The sequence below is a fragment of the Microtus pennsylvanicus genome, chromosome 12 (assembly GCF_037038515.1).
Source record: "Microtus pennsylvanicus isolate mMicPen1 chromosome 12, mMicPen1.hap1, whole genome shotgun sequence".
Classification (NCBI taxonomy): Eukaryota; Metazoa; Chordata; class Mammalia; order Rodentia; family Cricetidae; genus Microtus; species Microtus pennsylvanicus.
The window spans coordinates 12,155,356-12,168,955 of NC_134590.1; the positions used below are offsets into that span (position 1 = coordinate 12,155,356).

The 13,600-nt window shown below is 45.4% G+C and overlaps 1 pseudogene; it reads right to left on the reverse strand.

Annotated features, from left to right (window-relative positions):
- Positions 1-5,818: 5,818 nt before the first annotated feature.
- On the reverse strand, positions 5,819-7,516 carry LOC142832706 (cyclin-K pseudogene; annotated as a pseudogene).
- Positions 7,517-13,600: the final 6,084 nt, after the last annotated feature.

Sequence of the window (13,600 nt, forward strand, 5' to 3'; positions counted from 1 at the left end):
GCATGTTTTCTTGGTAGCAGCAGTTTCTCAGGTCTTCTCTGCTTGCTAGAGGCAAACAAGCGCTCTCATCTAAGAGAGGCTTCCTGACTCAGCTTTAGCTGCAAAACCTTCCAGCTCTTTTTAGAGGTCCTGCCACGAAACACTTAAATGGTGTTGATGAAAAGCTGAATGCATGCTTTTCAGTTTTCTGCCATAGCAGGAAAAAAGCTACTCTGTTTTAAAATGCCAGCTTTCTGGGCCATTCTGCCACAGCAAACTCTGACTCTTTCAGGCAGGCAGTCCGACTGACTGTGGTGTGTGAGCAGAATGCTGCAGCTTGCTAGCTGGCAAGGACCTTGAAACACCATAGAGTTGTGGCAATAAAAATGGCTACAGCCAGTACCTCCGCCATGAGGCTGGAAAGCTAAGAAATGGCCTGGATCTAGCCGGCAAAGCCATGGTTTTAATCCTATCCAAATTGCTCAGTAATTTAAAGGCTCAAGTGGTCAGAAAAAGAGAGGGAGATAAAGTAAAGAGAGATTAAAAAACAAAGAAAACCTCTAAATGATTTACAGTGTGTTAAAAATATATGCAGGCTAAAGGTTAAAGTTCTTAAAATTAAACAAGAAAAAGTGGAGTAGTTGGGTGTGGTAGTATACATCTTTAATCCCAAAACTTGGGAGGCAGAGGTAGATTGACCTCTGTGACTTTAAGGTGTGGCAGGACACACCTTTGCTGTGTCCCAATGCCTGGGAGGCAGAGATAGACGAATCTCTGTGAGTTCAAAGACAGCCTGGTCTACAGAGTTATTCCAGGACAAAGATATACAGAGAGCCTGTCTCAAAAAATAAAAGTAAAAATAAACGAAATAGAGGTTAAAATAAAGCCACACAAAGATGGAAAATACACAGAGAATCTTGATACTGTATGCTATTATGCTCTTTTTGAATTGTTTGAATGCTGAGGAAGGAGCAACAGCTGCTAAAAGACTTTAGTTTATAAATGCTGCTGAACTAATCCAAGATAGATATTTTGAAAATACCTTGACTTCAAAATTTGGATCTAAGGTTATGATGCTTTGGAAAAGTTCTTCTTGCCGGGCGGTGGTGGCACACGCCTTTAATCCCAGCACTCGGGAGGCAGAGGCAGGTGGATCTCTGTGAGTTCAAGGCCAGCCTGGTCTACAAGAGCTAGTTCCAGGACAGGAACCAAAAGCTACAGAGAAACCCTGTCTTGAAAAATCAAAAAAAAAAAAAGGTGGTGGCACCTGCCTTTAATTCCAGCACTCGGGGATTATATTTCGTAATAGAGGACCCAGGTTATGTTCCCAGCACCCATTCCAGGTGGCCCACAGCCACAGATAAGACTATGGAACTGGTCACGTGGTTTTAATATCATGCCTTTAATCTCAGCACTTGGAAGGCAGAGGCAGGTGGATATCCGTGAGTTTAAGCCAAACTGGTCGATAGAGCTAGTTTTGTGACTGATTCCGAAGCTACACAGAGAAACCTGTGTTGAAAAACAAAACAATGCAAAACAACAACAACAAAATCCTAGGGGACTGATACCCTCGTTGGGCCTTTGAGTATACTACACACATATGCTATACACTTACAGAGACAAATGTAGATGATGTAAAATGAAAACAATCTAAAAGTATATGCTTGCCTCAAAGGTTTTTCACAAATTTAAATCAAAAGCTCACAGTTTAGCTGGTAGTGGATGTCTCTTATCCCAATCTGTAGAGACTGAAACAGGAGGATATCCATGAGTTTGATCCTAGTCTGGGTGACCTAGAAAGATTTTGAGTAGGACAGAGAGAACAAAACAAAATTTCAAAATTCAGAGTATTAAGGGAATTTGTAAGCCTCCTCACAATCCAGTTTGTGCCCTAACTGCCTTTCAGTATAGCCAGCCCACCTGGACCCTGTGCTTCTCAGTTCCACCTCCCACGCCAGCAATTTCATGAGCATCCTTCTTTCTGTCTTGTTTCTCATTTTTAAAAATAAGTGTAAGGCCGGGTGGTGGTGGCGCACACCTTTAATCCCAGCACTTGGGAGGCAGAGGCAGGCGGATCTCTGTGAGTTCGAGACCAGCCTGGTCTACAAGAGCTAGTTCCAGGACAGGCTCCAAAACCACAGAGAAACCCTGTCTCGAAAAACCAAAAAAAAAAAGTGTAAGGGTTCTGCAAGGTAGCTTGGCAAGAAAATGCCTTTGCCTCCCAGCTTGAAGCCTTGAGTTTTATGCCAAGAGCCCACATGGTGTAAGCAGAAAACAGACTTCTACTGATTGTTCTCTGACCTCCATACACATACAAAGGCCCTGACTTAGTTCCTGTGATGACAGTAAAGGGTCTCTAAGCATTGACATGACAGGTCATTTTTTACCAAGATATTTCTCCAGCATCTGTTTCTTCTGGAAGTTATATTAAGACGTGTGTCAGACCCCCACCCACATTCCAAGACATGGCAGGGGATAGTCTGCCTAGGAATCAGACATTTGACCTCTTGGATATGGGGGCTCTACCCTTAGTTTCTTCCCACTGCTGTTCAAACAGGCCTTAACCTGAAGACACACTTAGTTCTGGACCATAATGCAGGACCAATCCTTCTCATATTTTCCTCTGGGAACTCTGATACAGAGGAAGGTAATGCATGAAGACATTCAAAATTGTTCTAAGTGGAAATGATATGCCCTACGTGAGAGACACCCAGATAAGGTCTCAATGAAGGTAAGACCCAAAAAAGATGTCATAGCAAGGGGAGTTTGAGTCAAGAAGAACTTGATTCAAAAGGTAGACCAGAGACTGCTGCTAGCACCAGCATGGAAAACTGAGAAGCTTTGCCCTTGTTGAACCATCTTGAGAGCCATCATGTGCTGGACTCGAGGCAGATATTGCAATGGCTGAAGGAAACCATCCCTGCTCCCATATGTACTAATTGTGTTCCAGGCTAGACTCAAAGACATGGTCTTGGGAGCACGTAAGCCATGGAGAACAGAGTGACTGACTTCCATGCTGGAAGACAGGTAGAGTTTCCATGCTGGCTCCTGAACTGGAAGCCAAGACCTTTGGCTGTTTTCCAAACAAGAGGTTGAAATTGGAAGTACTGATGTTATGGTAAAAGTAAAACAGCACAGTTCCCAGAGTGGTTGCAGTGGGTTGCCTCTTAGGGAGAGAGATGGAAGGGAACTAGAAATAAGATCTGCTTGGGGAAGTGAGAGAATGGGTGGTAAGTGGGGTGGGGCTTGACTCTTAAGGGGACAGGACAAACCATTACAACTGGTACATGAACTATGGGTAAGAACTTCAAGTCATGGCAGGTGGCTGGTTCTCACAGGCTGCAAGAGAGAATCAAGCAGTGGTGGGTCACTGGGATGAGAGTGAAGCAACCCTTCCAGGATGGGATAAACCAGGAACTTAAGGAAAGACCCCTGGATGGGATGCTCTCTCAGGAACAGATGTCTTGGAAGCTCTGGTGTACCTCTGCTCTAGGAAGACTGAGTCTGGACTCTGTATTTTCACAACTACAGGAGAACCTTAGTAATATTGGGCCTGGAATACATGCAGTACCTGTGTGAGCATTCTACCTACAATTCTACCTCCCTTCTTAACTTTTACCCCTACCTCAGCTGCATGAGCCATCTGTGACAGATCTTTCTCTCCAACACAAGCCACGTTGGGCTGTCTTATGACAGGGGACACCATTGCAGGTGACTTCTGCCTTGGTCCTAGCCACATCAGGTCCTTACGTACCAGAATACAGGTGTGAGGACTAGAAATGTTAGGTAGGAGGGACAGAGATAAGAAATAAACACAGAAACATAGGAGTACCAGGAGGGCAATTCAGTCAATCCTGAGTGCTGAATTCTGACTTCTAAGTACTGTGTCCACCTGTCTTTAACTTTTCATACAATTTTATACTCCAATACTACAGGAGGAAGAAGACAAAAGATTGCTCTATCATGGTACAAAGGATAACCGGAACAATTACTTGCTTCAATACTTTGAGACATCAAGCCATTAATTCTTGAGAAAAGCATTCTGTTGTTTAGGTAGTGAACCCACCCTAGATTAAGTATTCTGAAGGCAGCCACTTCCTAGTCCATACCTCCTAATTCAAAAAACGGAGCAGAAGTATGCTTTAATTCTCTGACCTTTGGACAGGGTGGAGAAGATACAACTCTATGGGTCATTTAATGTCCCAAACACCAAGTAATTAAACCCTAGGTCAGGGTGTGTAGTCACAGTTGTCACAACTTTGAGCAACCTCAAACTTTCTGCTGTTCAAGCAGAGTAGAATAGGCTCGCATTTTTGGGCCATCACAGACTGGCATGTTTAACTCTCCAAAGTAGAAGCCACAGAGTTGTCATTCAGTTCACCTTGAAGTCACTCAATGTGGACTCACTCCAGAAGCTGCATCTTGATAATGTCTACTTCCTCAAGGGTCACATGGACCAGCTGCTCTGATTCAGGAGGATGGACAGTTTTCTCTGCGGAAGAGAAGCCTTGTTCCGTAAGGCACCCACTCTCTGTAGCCACTGGTTGATTAGCAGTGCTGGACACATGAGAAAATGGGGGATGGTTTACTGTCTGCTCATGCTGAGTGAGAGATCATACAACAATGTGAAGAAGTAGAGCTCAACGTCAGCTGGTGGTAGTCTAGGAGGGATGCCATAGTCGGAAGCCAGCTGTGGACCGAGCTAGTGAGAGTGGGTTCTGATCTCCTTCTCAGCAAGTGTGCAAAGTGAGGGGAATTGATGGGAAAGGAAAGAGAAAAGGTATTTTAGGGAAAGGGCTCACATTCACAGTTCCCAGGAGTGAGAGCTCTGTGCTGAGCCTGCATCAATTCCCCATGACGTTCAGGTGGCTTCTTCAGGTGAGGTCATCGTGTGTAGCCCATTACGGGCTTCACCTTTCCTCACTCTTCCTGCCTCAGCTCCACAGTGGTGGGATTGCAGGTGTGCACCACCACTCTCAGCTTTGTCTGTTTTGAACAATAGGGGATGAGTACGGAGGACGCACATCACATTGCAGTTGTGGGTCAGAGTCCAGAGTCCAGGCACTGTGGACAGGAAGGAGTCTGTGCTGAGGTGGAAGGAGTGAGTGAACCCTTGGGAATGATGTCAGATCTTGTGTGGAGTAATCCTTGCTGTGTCCTTCCTGCTGACTGGGTCTCCTCCTCATCGGTTCCTTCGCATGACAGTGAAGAAAGGTTCTGAAGCTATTTACTGAGCCAATGTTGATACTTAGCTTCTTCACTAGTTAAAGTAACCCTGTGATAGACAAAGAAGGCAACCGAGACTGGATGTGGTCACACCACAACAGGCACTACCCAGGATGCACTGCTCTCATCCCAGCCTGACCCTCTTACCCTGAAACTGTCTGGCACATACAAGGCACCCTGCTGCTACTACCCACTGAATGGATTCGTCAAGTCAATTGGAAAACTCATTTTTTATTATGCTGTTTTTTCATGGAGACACCACAACTTAGTATATAAGAGAATTTACTTTCATCGTATCTAAAAACACGTTATTGTCATTCTCTATTTTTACACTGAGATGACACCTTTTCCCTCTCGCCCTCACAGAAGGAGAGGACACCTGTTGCAAATGGCGGGTACAGTGAGGTGAGAGCGAAAGGCAGCTGCGTGCACAGGAGAGGATGCTGAGCCTCCTGTTCATGTTTCCGGTACTCTCCATCTTCAGACAGCCTTCTCTAGTCAGGAACTGAGCGAGCCTTCCAAGTCCAGTCTTTTACATCGTATTGTTAATGAATATGTCATAATGGTATACCAGGGTTAAAATAAATAAACACAAAAGGAAAGGGACTTCTTGTTATCTCATCCAGGTTGCCCATCCTCTCCCCCTGACAGGCAGCATGCCAGGTCGGGGGATAAGTGTGGTAACAGCGCGCTGCCCCTCAAGGGGAATAGCAGGAGGTAGGTAGCTGACTGGTGGCAAACCCAAACCTTGAAGAGGGTGAGGAGGGGTTACGTGAATGGGTGGCCTGCATGGAGGTGGCTGTGGGAAATTGGTGTTGTTGGGAGGGAGATGGAGAGGGTAGCCTGGGATAGGGGGAGGAATGGTGGGTGGGAGGAAGGAAGCTGGGGGAGGAAGAACAGGAGGTGGAGGTGGGTTGGGGGAGTAGGCACGGGGCTGGTAGTGAAGGTGAGCAGGTGGGCCATAGGCTGGGTGCCGGGCACCGTAGGAGGAACCATTGGTCATCGTCATGGATTGCAGGTTCTGGTAGCCCTCTCCAGGCATGTAAGAGCTGCTGCTGGATATCCCAGTCACATAGCTGTAGGGCAGTGGGGGTGGAGGCCCCAATGATGGTGGTTGGTGCACAGGGGCCTGGTTGGCTAGAGGAGGAATCTGGACTTCGGGGAGGTCACTTGCTTCCACTGGGTCGCTTGCATCAGCTTCACTTGAGGTCAGAGCAATGGGAGGCTTCCAGTCTGGAGGCAATGGTAGGGGAGTGGTCGTCTCAAGTCTGGGAATTTTAGGTGGTGGTGCTGTGGCTTGGTTCTCTTCCTCGGGATAATCCACCATGGTGTGCTTAGCCTGTCTTGGAGGACTAGGCTGTGGGGGCGGTTCCTTGGGCTGCCGTGCTTGCTCCTGGTGCTGCTGCTGGTCCTGCTCTGGCTGTGCTGCCTGGGAGCCTTGCGATGGGTGTGACTGTGGGACTTGTGCAGAATGAAGTGATTGGGGCTGCTGCAGCTGAGGAAGGGCATGATGAGGCCTCTGTTGTTTCTTTTTTGTGTAAAGATCCAAGATTTGGTGGCCGATGTCTTCCAGAATGTCAACAGAGAGATCTTCAACAAACTGTTCCCACCACCTTTTGTACATGGGTTTGGAGGTCATCTCTTGAATTTTGAATTTGCGCAAATGTTCCGCAAGATACATTACCGCTACAGCTATGATCTCTGGTTCCCACTGCAGTGACAGGGTGGTACACAGACTGTCATTTACAAAGGTCCATGCTATTTGAACCAACTTCTGGATTTTTTCTTTATTACCTTTGAGCTGCTTTGCATATCTGAGTAAGTACTGGTATGGATGCTTTACTTCTAAATCAAACTGTATGGTCTGTAGTAAGATCTTCTCCAGCAACAAGACTTCTTTCACAGGTTCATCTCCAAACTCACCACACTGGACATCGTTTAATAAGCTATGAGCTGCTTTGATGATATCGTTACATTTTTTTGGCGTCTCCTCTACTTTCCCAGCCAGAAAGAGACAGGCAGCTCCTGTTACATGGCGTGGGAATCGCTTGAAGGAGTGAAACATATAGAATCGATGAAAATAAGTGATTCCTGTTGCTTTGGTGCCATAGGGTAAGCCCAGACGCATGCCCACATCAAAGATGAAGCAAGCCCCCTCTCGGCGGTACTGGGCCTCAGTGGCTGCATCAAGTCCTTCAAGTTGTGAGGGTGTACGAGCCAAGTCCTTCTTATCCCAGTACCAACATGGTTTTGTGTGGTCCATGTTTGCTGATGGGACTGAAGGGCTTGAATTCTCTTTGTTTGCTTTCATTTATTGAAGTAGCCTTGTTCTTCCCAAAATGGCCTCTGGAATACAACAATCCTCTGAAGATCTTTCTTCAGGCCAGCATCAACCCCTCACCACAGGTAAACCCCATACCAACGACGCTGTCAGAAATTGTTGAATGTAATTAACTACAAAACACAGTGAACCTGAAAAGGGTGATTGAGTATAGAGCATTGTCCTGCACCTCAGGGTTATGTCCTCAGTGAGAGATTTCTTCAACTTTATTCAGAGGTCATGGATACACTCCATGCCCCAAGGCAGCCCTATAGTGTCTTATTTCCTACAAGAGTCTGCACAATGTCATTGATGCTGTCCCTATGATAAGCAGACCACATATGCTTGCAATAAAGAGGAAAGTGACCTGTCTCTCCAGTCATTAGTTATATCCCTACTGTGTGTCTCTTCAGTGGCTTATGTGAACAGAATTGTTACACTGAAGTAAATCATGGATACCAAGAAAGCTGAAAGGCAGACCATACTCTCCCTGTAGCCTGACAAAAATCTAAGCCTTGGTTTTGGTTCACTAAAATGGGACAGAGCTAAACAGACAGTCCTCAGACAAACCAAGGCTACTGCTAGCACTCCACAGCCCCTTCTGCTGACCAAACAGGCCCCCAAAATCTCTTTGCTGGTTCAGCAGGCACCCCCCAACAGCCTTCGGATGACTAAAGATAGCTTTTCCTACCCTGTTGATGGAAAGTCCCTAATAACTAGAACCTTCCACCAATCAGCCCCTCCTCTGCGGAATTCTCCTAACTGTGCTTATAAGAAGCTTGGGACCCTCTTTGGGGTTCGCTAGCTGCCACCCCAATGTGGGAATCAATAAAGCTCTCTTGTTATTGCATACATGGCTGTTGGTCTTTTTGGGAGGCTTCTCTCAGACCCTAACAGATACACCTCCCCAGGAAGAAGGTTTAGGCAGAGGAAGAGTCAAGGAGTCAAAGACATGTGGTCTACAGGCCTACGTGAGCCCTTGTTCCACAAAAACAATTGAAAACACTCATTTGAATGTGCCACAGTATGAGAGAGAGCAAGTCAGGATGATCTTGATTTCCAGGCTAGCTAGAACTACAGGCCCAATTCTAGGAGAGCTTGGACAATGTAGGAAACCCTTGTCTCAAAACAATCATCAACCATCAACAAGCTATGGTAGTTTGACGTCTGAGATGAAGGTAAAACTTCACCTAGAATCGAACCCACTGGCTCCAATATTCTGTCCCTTCTTGGGTCTAAAGGTCTTTATATCAAACTGTAAGACACAAGGGAGGACAATTACTCACCAGTTCTGAGCATTGACAACAGGGGCCCTTCTTTTCAAAGCTGAGCCAGGCAGTTCCTCCAGGCTCGGGTCTCTGAGTGTCTGCAGTGGCCTCCTGAACTCTTTAAATACCTTTCTGCTCACTTTCCCCACCCTATTGCAGTCCCACCTTCCAACCCAAGCTGCAGTTTGATTGGCTGGTTCAATCTCTAGCCTTTTAATCCTATAGACTGTTGGCAATGATTTCATTGGTAGCAGTGGTAACACCTTTAATCCCAGTGCTAGGGAGATCAGGAGTTCAAAGTCATTCATGGCTGCTTGATCCAGGTGGTGGCTCACACCTTCAATCTCAGCACTAGGCAGATAGAGACAGGAAGTGATCCAGTTGGGCAGAGAGAGGACCATAATGCAGGAGGAGACAGCATTCAGCACACTCAGTCTGAGGATTCCTGGAGACAGGATTGCCCTTTCAGTCTGAGGATTTCTGTCTGAGCTGCTCTGCTGATACTTCAGAAGTTTTACCCACAGGAGGGAGAAACTTCAAGTGCTCAACCTGTGGCAAGTGCGCTATGAATTCTGGAGAATATGGACTGGAACAGAGGGAAGGGACTGCACAGCAGAGACTGTGGAAGAGAAGCAAGTAGTGACAGTCCTACCCAGATGTGCACTGACAGGCGCCTGAAGGTCATAGCTGACCTCGACCTCAGGCCCCATCTGGAGGAAGAACAAGCATGCTTCCTGCAGTGGGCCCAGCAGAGAAAAGTCTCCCCACAGCTCTGCTGTATGAAGATGAAGATCTGGGTGATGTGGGTGCCCCCTCTGTATGCTGTAATTGCCATTAATGAATAGAGAAAATGCCTTGGCCTGTTGATAGGGCAGGACTTAAGTAGGCAGGGAGCACTGGACTGAATGCTGGGAGAAAGAAGGGTGGAGTCAGAAAGATGCTATGGAGCCACCACCAGAGTCAGAAATGCTGGAACTTTGTTGGTAGGCCACGACCTCGTGGTGATAAAGATTAATAGAGATGTGGCCTGAAATTCTGACTGCCATACAATATAGAAATATGGGTCTACATAATATGGCCCTACAATCCACTCTCTTAATAATTATAATATAACCTGTTCTTCTGCAGCAGGACAGATGATCACATCTGCCTTAATCAAAGACTCCTTCATTTACTCAAGTTCACCAATCATTGAAACCGGCATTCCATTCATGTGAGCTCCTCTCTTAGGCATCTGGGGAGAAGAAGCTTCAAACCTGTCTCTGACTGCTGTCTTCTGTGGAACAAAAGAGGTTAAAGGAGAGAAATAGCTTTGGGCTCTGTGTCTTGGAGCCATACTTTCTTGTCAGGAGAGATCATAATGTTTTATGAATAATCATGCTCCTAACGACTATAGTCTCCTATTTCAAGGAGAAGATGGTCGCCTGAATTGAAAATGTTTCTTTAGCTTGTCTAGAGCACCTCTTAAATTTTTTACATTGTATCAAATTCTAGAATTCTTAACACATGCATTAAGTCTAAATAGTACAGGGTGTGTCAAACGTTTCTCAACATCTTATAAGCAGTTACAAACATTATCAGGTCAATACCATAATTCTAGAACGAGATTAACAATAAATCCACAATTTAACATATTAAATTAACAAGAAATCCACAATTTCACATGTTAAATCCACAATTTAACAGTCTTCTTTTTTTTTTTTTTTTTTGGTTTTTCGAGACAGGGTTTCTCTGTGGCTTTGGAGCCTGTCCTGGAACTAGCTTTGTAGACCAGGCTGGTCTCGAACTCACAGAGATCCGCCTGCCTCTGCCTCCCGAGTGCTGGGATTAAAGGCGTGCGCCACCACCGCCCGGCTAACAGTCTTCTTAAAATCATATTAATCAAAAGACAAGAAAGCTTTTCTGATGGGTGAGAGTACGTCACATTGCTGTTATAAAATACCAGTTCCAGTGACTGAGCAGTAATTAAGCCCTTAGGCTGCCCCCTTCTTAAGTAAAGAGTGGTTCCAGTCAGTCCTTATTTGGAGTCTTTCTTTCCCTGAGGAGAAAGCTTAGGTCTTAGTTCTCAGATTCAATATTTTAATCAAAATGAGCTCTGCTAAAACATCTCCTAGATCCCATCCTGCTCTACTGTTTGTTCCACCCTGGTGTACTGGGCAGAGCAAGCAGGCAGGTTCCTTGTTTGCCCTAGCAATGGTGCACCTCAGGATTTTCAGAAACACTTAGCATTTTAAGAAGCTATCCTGGTGAAAAAAGGATTACAGATACACAAAGTGACAGATTCAGACAAAAGAAACCTCTAAATGGTTTATAGTACATTTAAAAATATATGTAGACTTGGGAGAGAAAAAAAAGGATAAAGCCCTTAAAATGAAATAGAAAGAGAGTAGTTGGGTGTGGGGGCATACACCTTTATTTTTTTATTTTTTTTGTGGTTTTTCGAGACAGGGTTTCTCTGTGGTTTTGGAGCCTGTCCTGGAACTAGCTCTTGTAGACCAGGCCGGTCTCGAACTCACAGAGATCCGCCTGCCTCTGCCTCCCGAGTGCTGGGAGGGCATACACCTTTAATCCCAATGTGGGAGACAGAGGCAGGCAGATCTCTGTGAGTTAAAGGTGTGGTGGCACACACCTTTAATCCCAGCACTTGGGAGGCAGAAGCAGACAGATCTCTGTGAGTTCAAGGACAGCCTCCTCTACAGAATGAGTTCCAGGATAGCCAAAGATACACAGAGAAACCCTGTCTCAAAAAGCCAAAAATCGGCCGGGCGATGGTGGCGCACGCCTTTAATCCCAGCACTCGGGAGGCAGAGGCAGGCGGATCTCTGTGAGTTCGAGACCAGCCTGGTCTACAGAGCTAGTTCCAGGACAGGCTCCAAAGCCACAGAGAAACCCTGTCTCGAAAAACCAAAAAAAAAAAAAAAAGCAAGCCAAAAATTGAAAGTAAAACTAAAAGAAATTAAATTTAAAGTAAAGCCATATAAATATGGAAAACAGAAAATCTGGTTAGTGTATGTTATGTTCTCTTTGAATTGTTTGAATGCTGAGGAAGGAGCCACAGCTGCTCTGCTAAAAGACACTTGATTTTGTTGCTGGATTAATCCAACATACATATATTTTTAGATTTTTTAAAAATACCAATCCAAGTTCCCACTTCTTTGTCTTCTCCCATTCCCTCCTCATACCCTCCAAACACACCCTATTCAGTCCTCAGAGAGGGTAAGGCACATTGATTTGTGGAAGGTCCAAGGCCCTCCCTACTATATCTACACTAAGCAAGGTATCCATACAAAGAGAATAGAATCTCAAAAAACCAGTACATGCAGTAGGGATAAATCCTGGGGCTACTGCCAGTGGCCTGTCAGTCTTCCCCAACAATTCAACTGTCAACCACATTCAGAGTGACTAGGTTGGTTCTATGCTCATTTCCTTCCCAGTCCAGCTGGAGTTGGTGAGCTCCTATTAGCTCAGGCAAGCTGTTTCAGCAGGTGAATGCATCATGGTCTTGACCTCTTTGCTCATATTCTCATTCCTCTCACTTTTCAGCTGGACTTTGGTATCTCAGTCCAGTCCTCTGATGTGGGTCTCTGCCTCTGTTTCCATCAGTTGCTGGATGAAGGTTTTATGGTGATATTTAAGATATTTATCGGGGCTGGAGAGATGGCTCAGAAGTTAAGAGCACTGACTGCTCTTCCAGAGGTCCTGAGTTCAACTCCCAGCAACCACATGGTGGCTCACAACCATCTGTAATGGGGTCTGGTGTCCTCTTCGGGCCTGCAGGCATACACACAGACAGAACATTGTATACATAATAAGTAAATAAATAAATATTTTTTAAAAAATACCTTTAAAAAAAGATATTTATCTGTCTAACTACTGGACAAGTCTAGATCGGTCCACCTCCCCTTTGTTGCTTAGGGTCTTAGCCGGGGTAATCCTTGTGGATTCCTGGGAATTTCTCTAGAGCCTGGTTTCTGCTAGCGCTATAATGGCTCCCTCAATCAAAATATCTCTTTCCTTGTTCTCATATCTGTCCTTCCTCCATCTAGACTATCCCATTCCCTAAAGTTCTCTTCAACCCTCCCCTTCTCCCATCCTTTTCCCCCTTCTATTCTTCTTCTCCCTGTAGTCCCAGGTTCCCACTTTTGTCAGGAAATCCTGTTTCCAATTTCCAGGTGGATCTGTATCTGTTTTTATTTGCTGCGCCTGCACGACCTGGAACTGAAACCCCAGTGAAGGACGTCAGGATTAATCACACACACACACACACACACACACACACACACACACACACACACACACACCTCTAGTCACTGCAAAAGAAGCCCTTTATTGAATAGCACCACAGAGCCTATATACCCAACACAGTCAGGTAAGCCAACAGAGAAAACCTCATCCCCCTGATCCTCAATCAAGACCAAGGCAACACGTGCTCAGGAAGCAGAGCTGGACACAGCTTTCAGCAGCTCAAATCAGAAGGCCAAGTAAAGGTCACTAGCAGGGGAGAGCAGCTGGAGGCCAGGACTCCAAACAGTCCCAACAGGTTCACCTTATTACTTACAGGATTCTTCTATAGGATCTTCTCTAGGATCATGAACTATAGACTCAATGTCCTTTGTTTATAGCTAGTATCCACTTATGAGTGAGTACATACCATATTCATCTTTTGGGGTATGGGTTACCTCACTCAGGATAGCGTTTTCTAATTCCATCCATTTGTATGCAAAATTCAAGATGTCATTGTTTTTTACCACTGAGTAGTACTCTAATGTGTAAATGTGTCACGTTTTTTTTATCCGTTCTTTGGTTG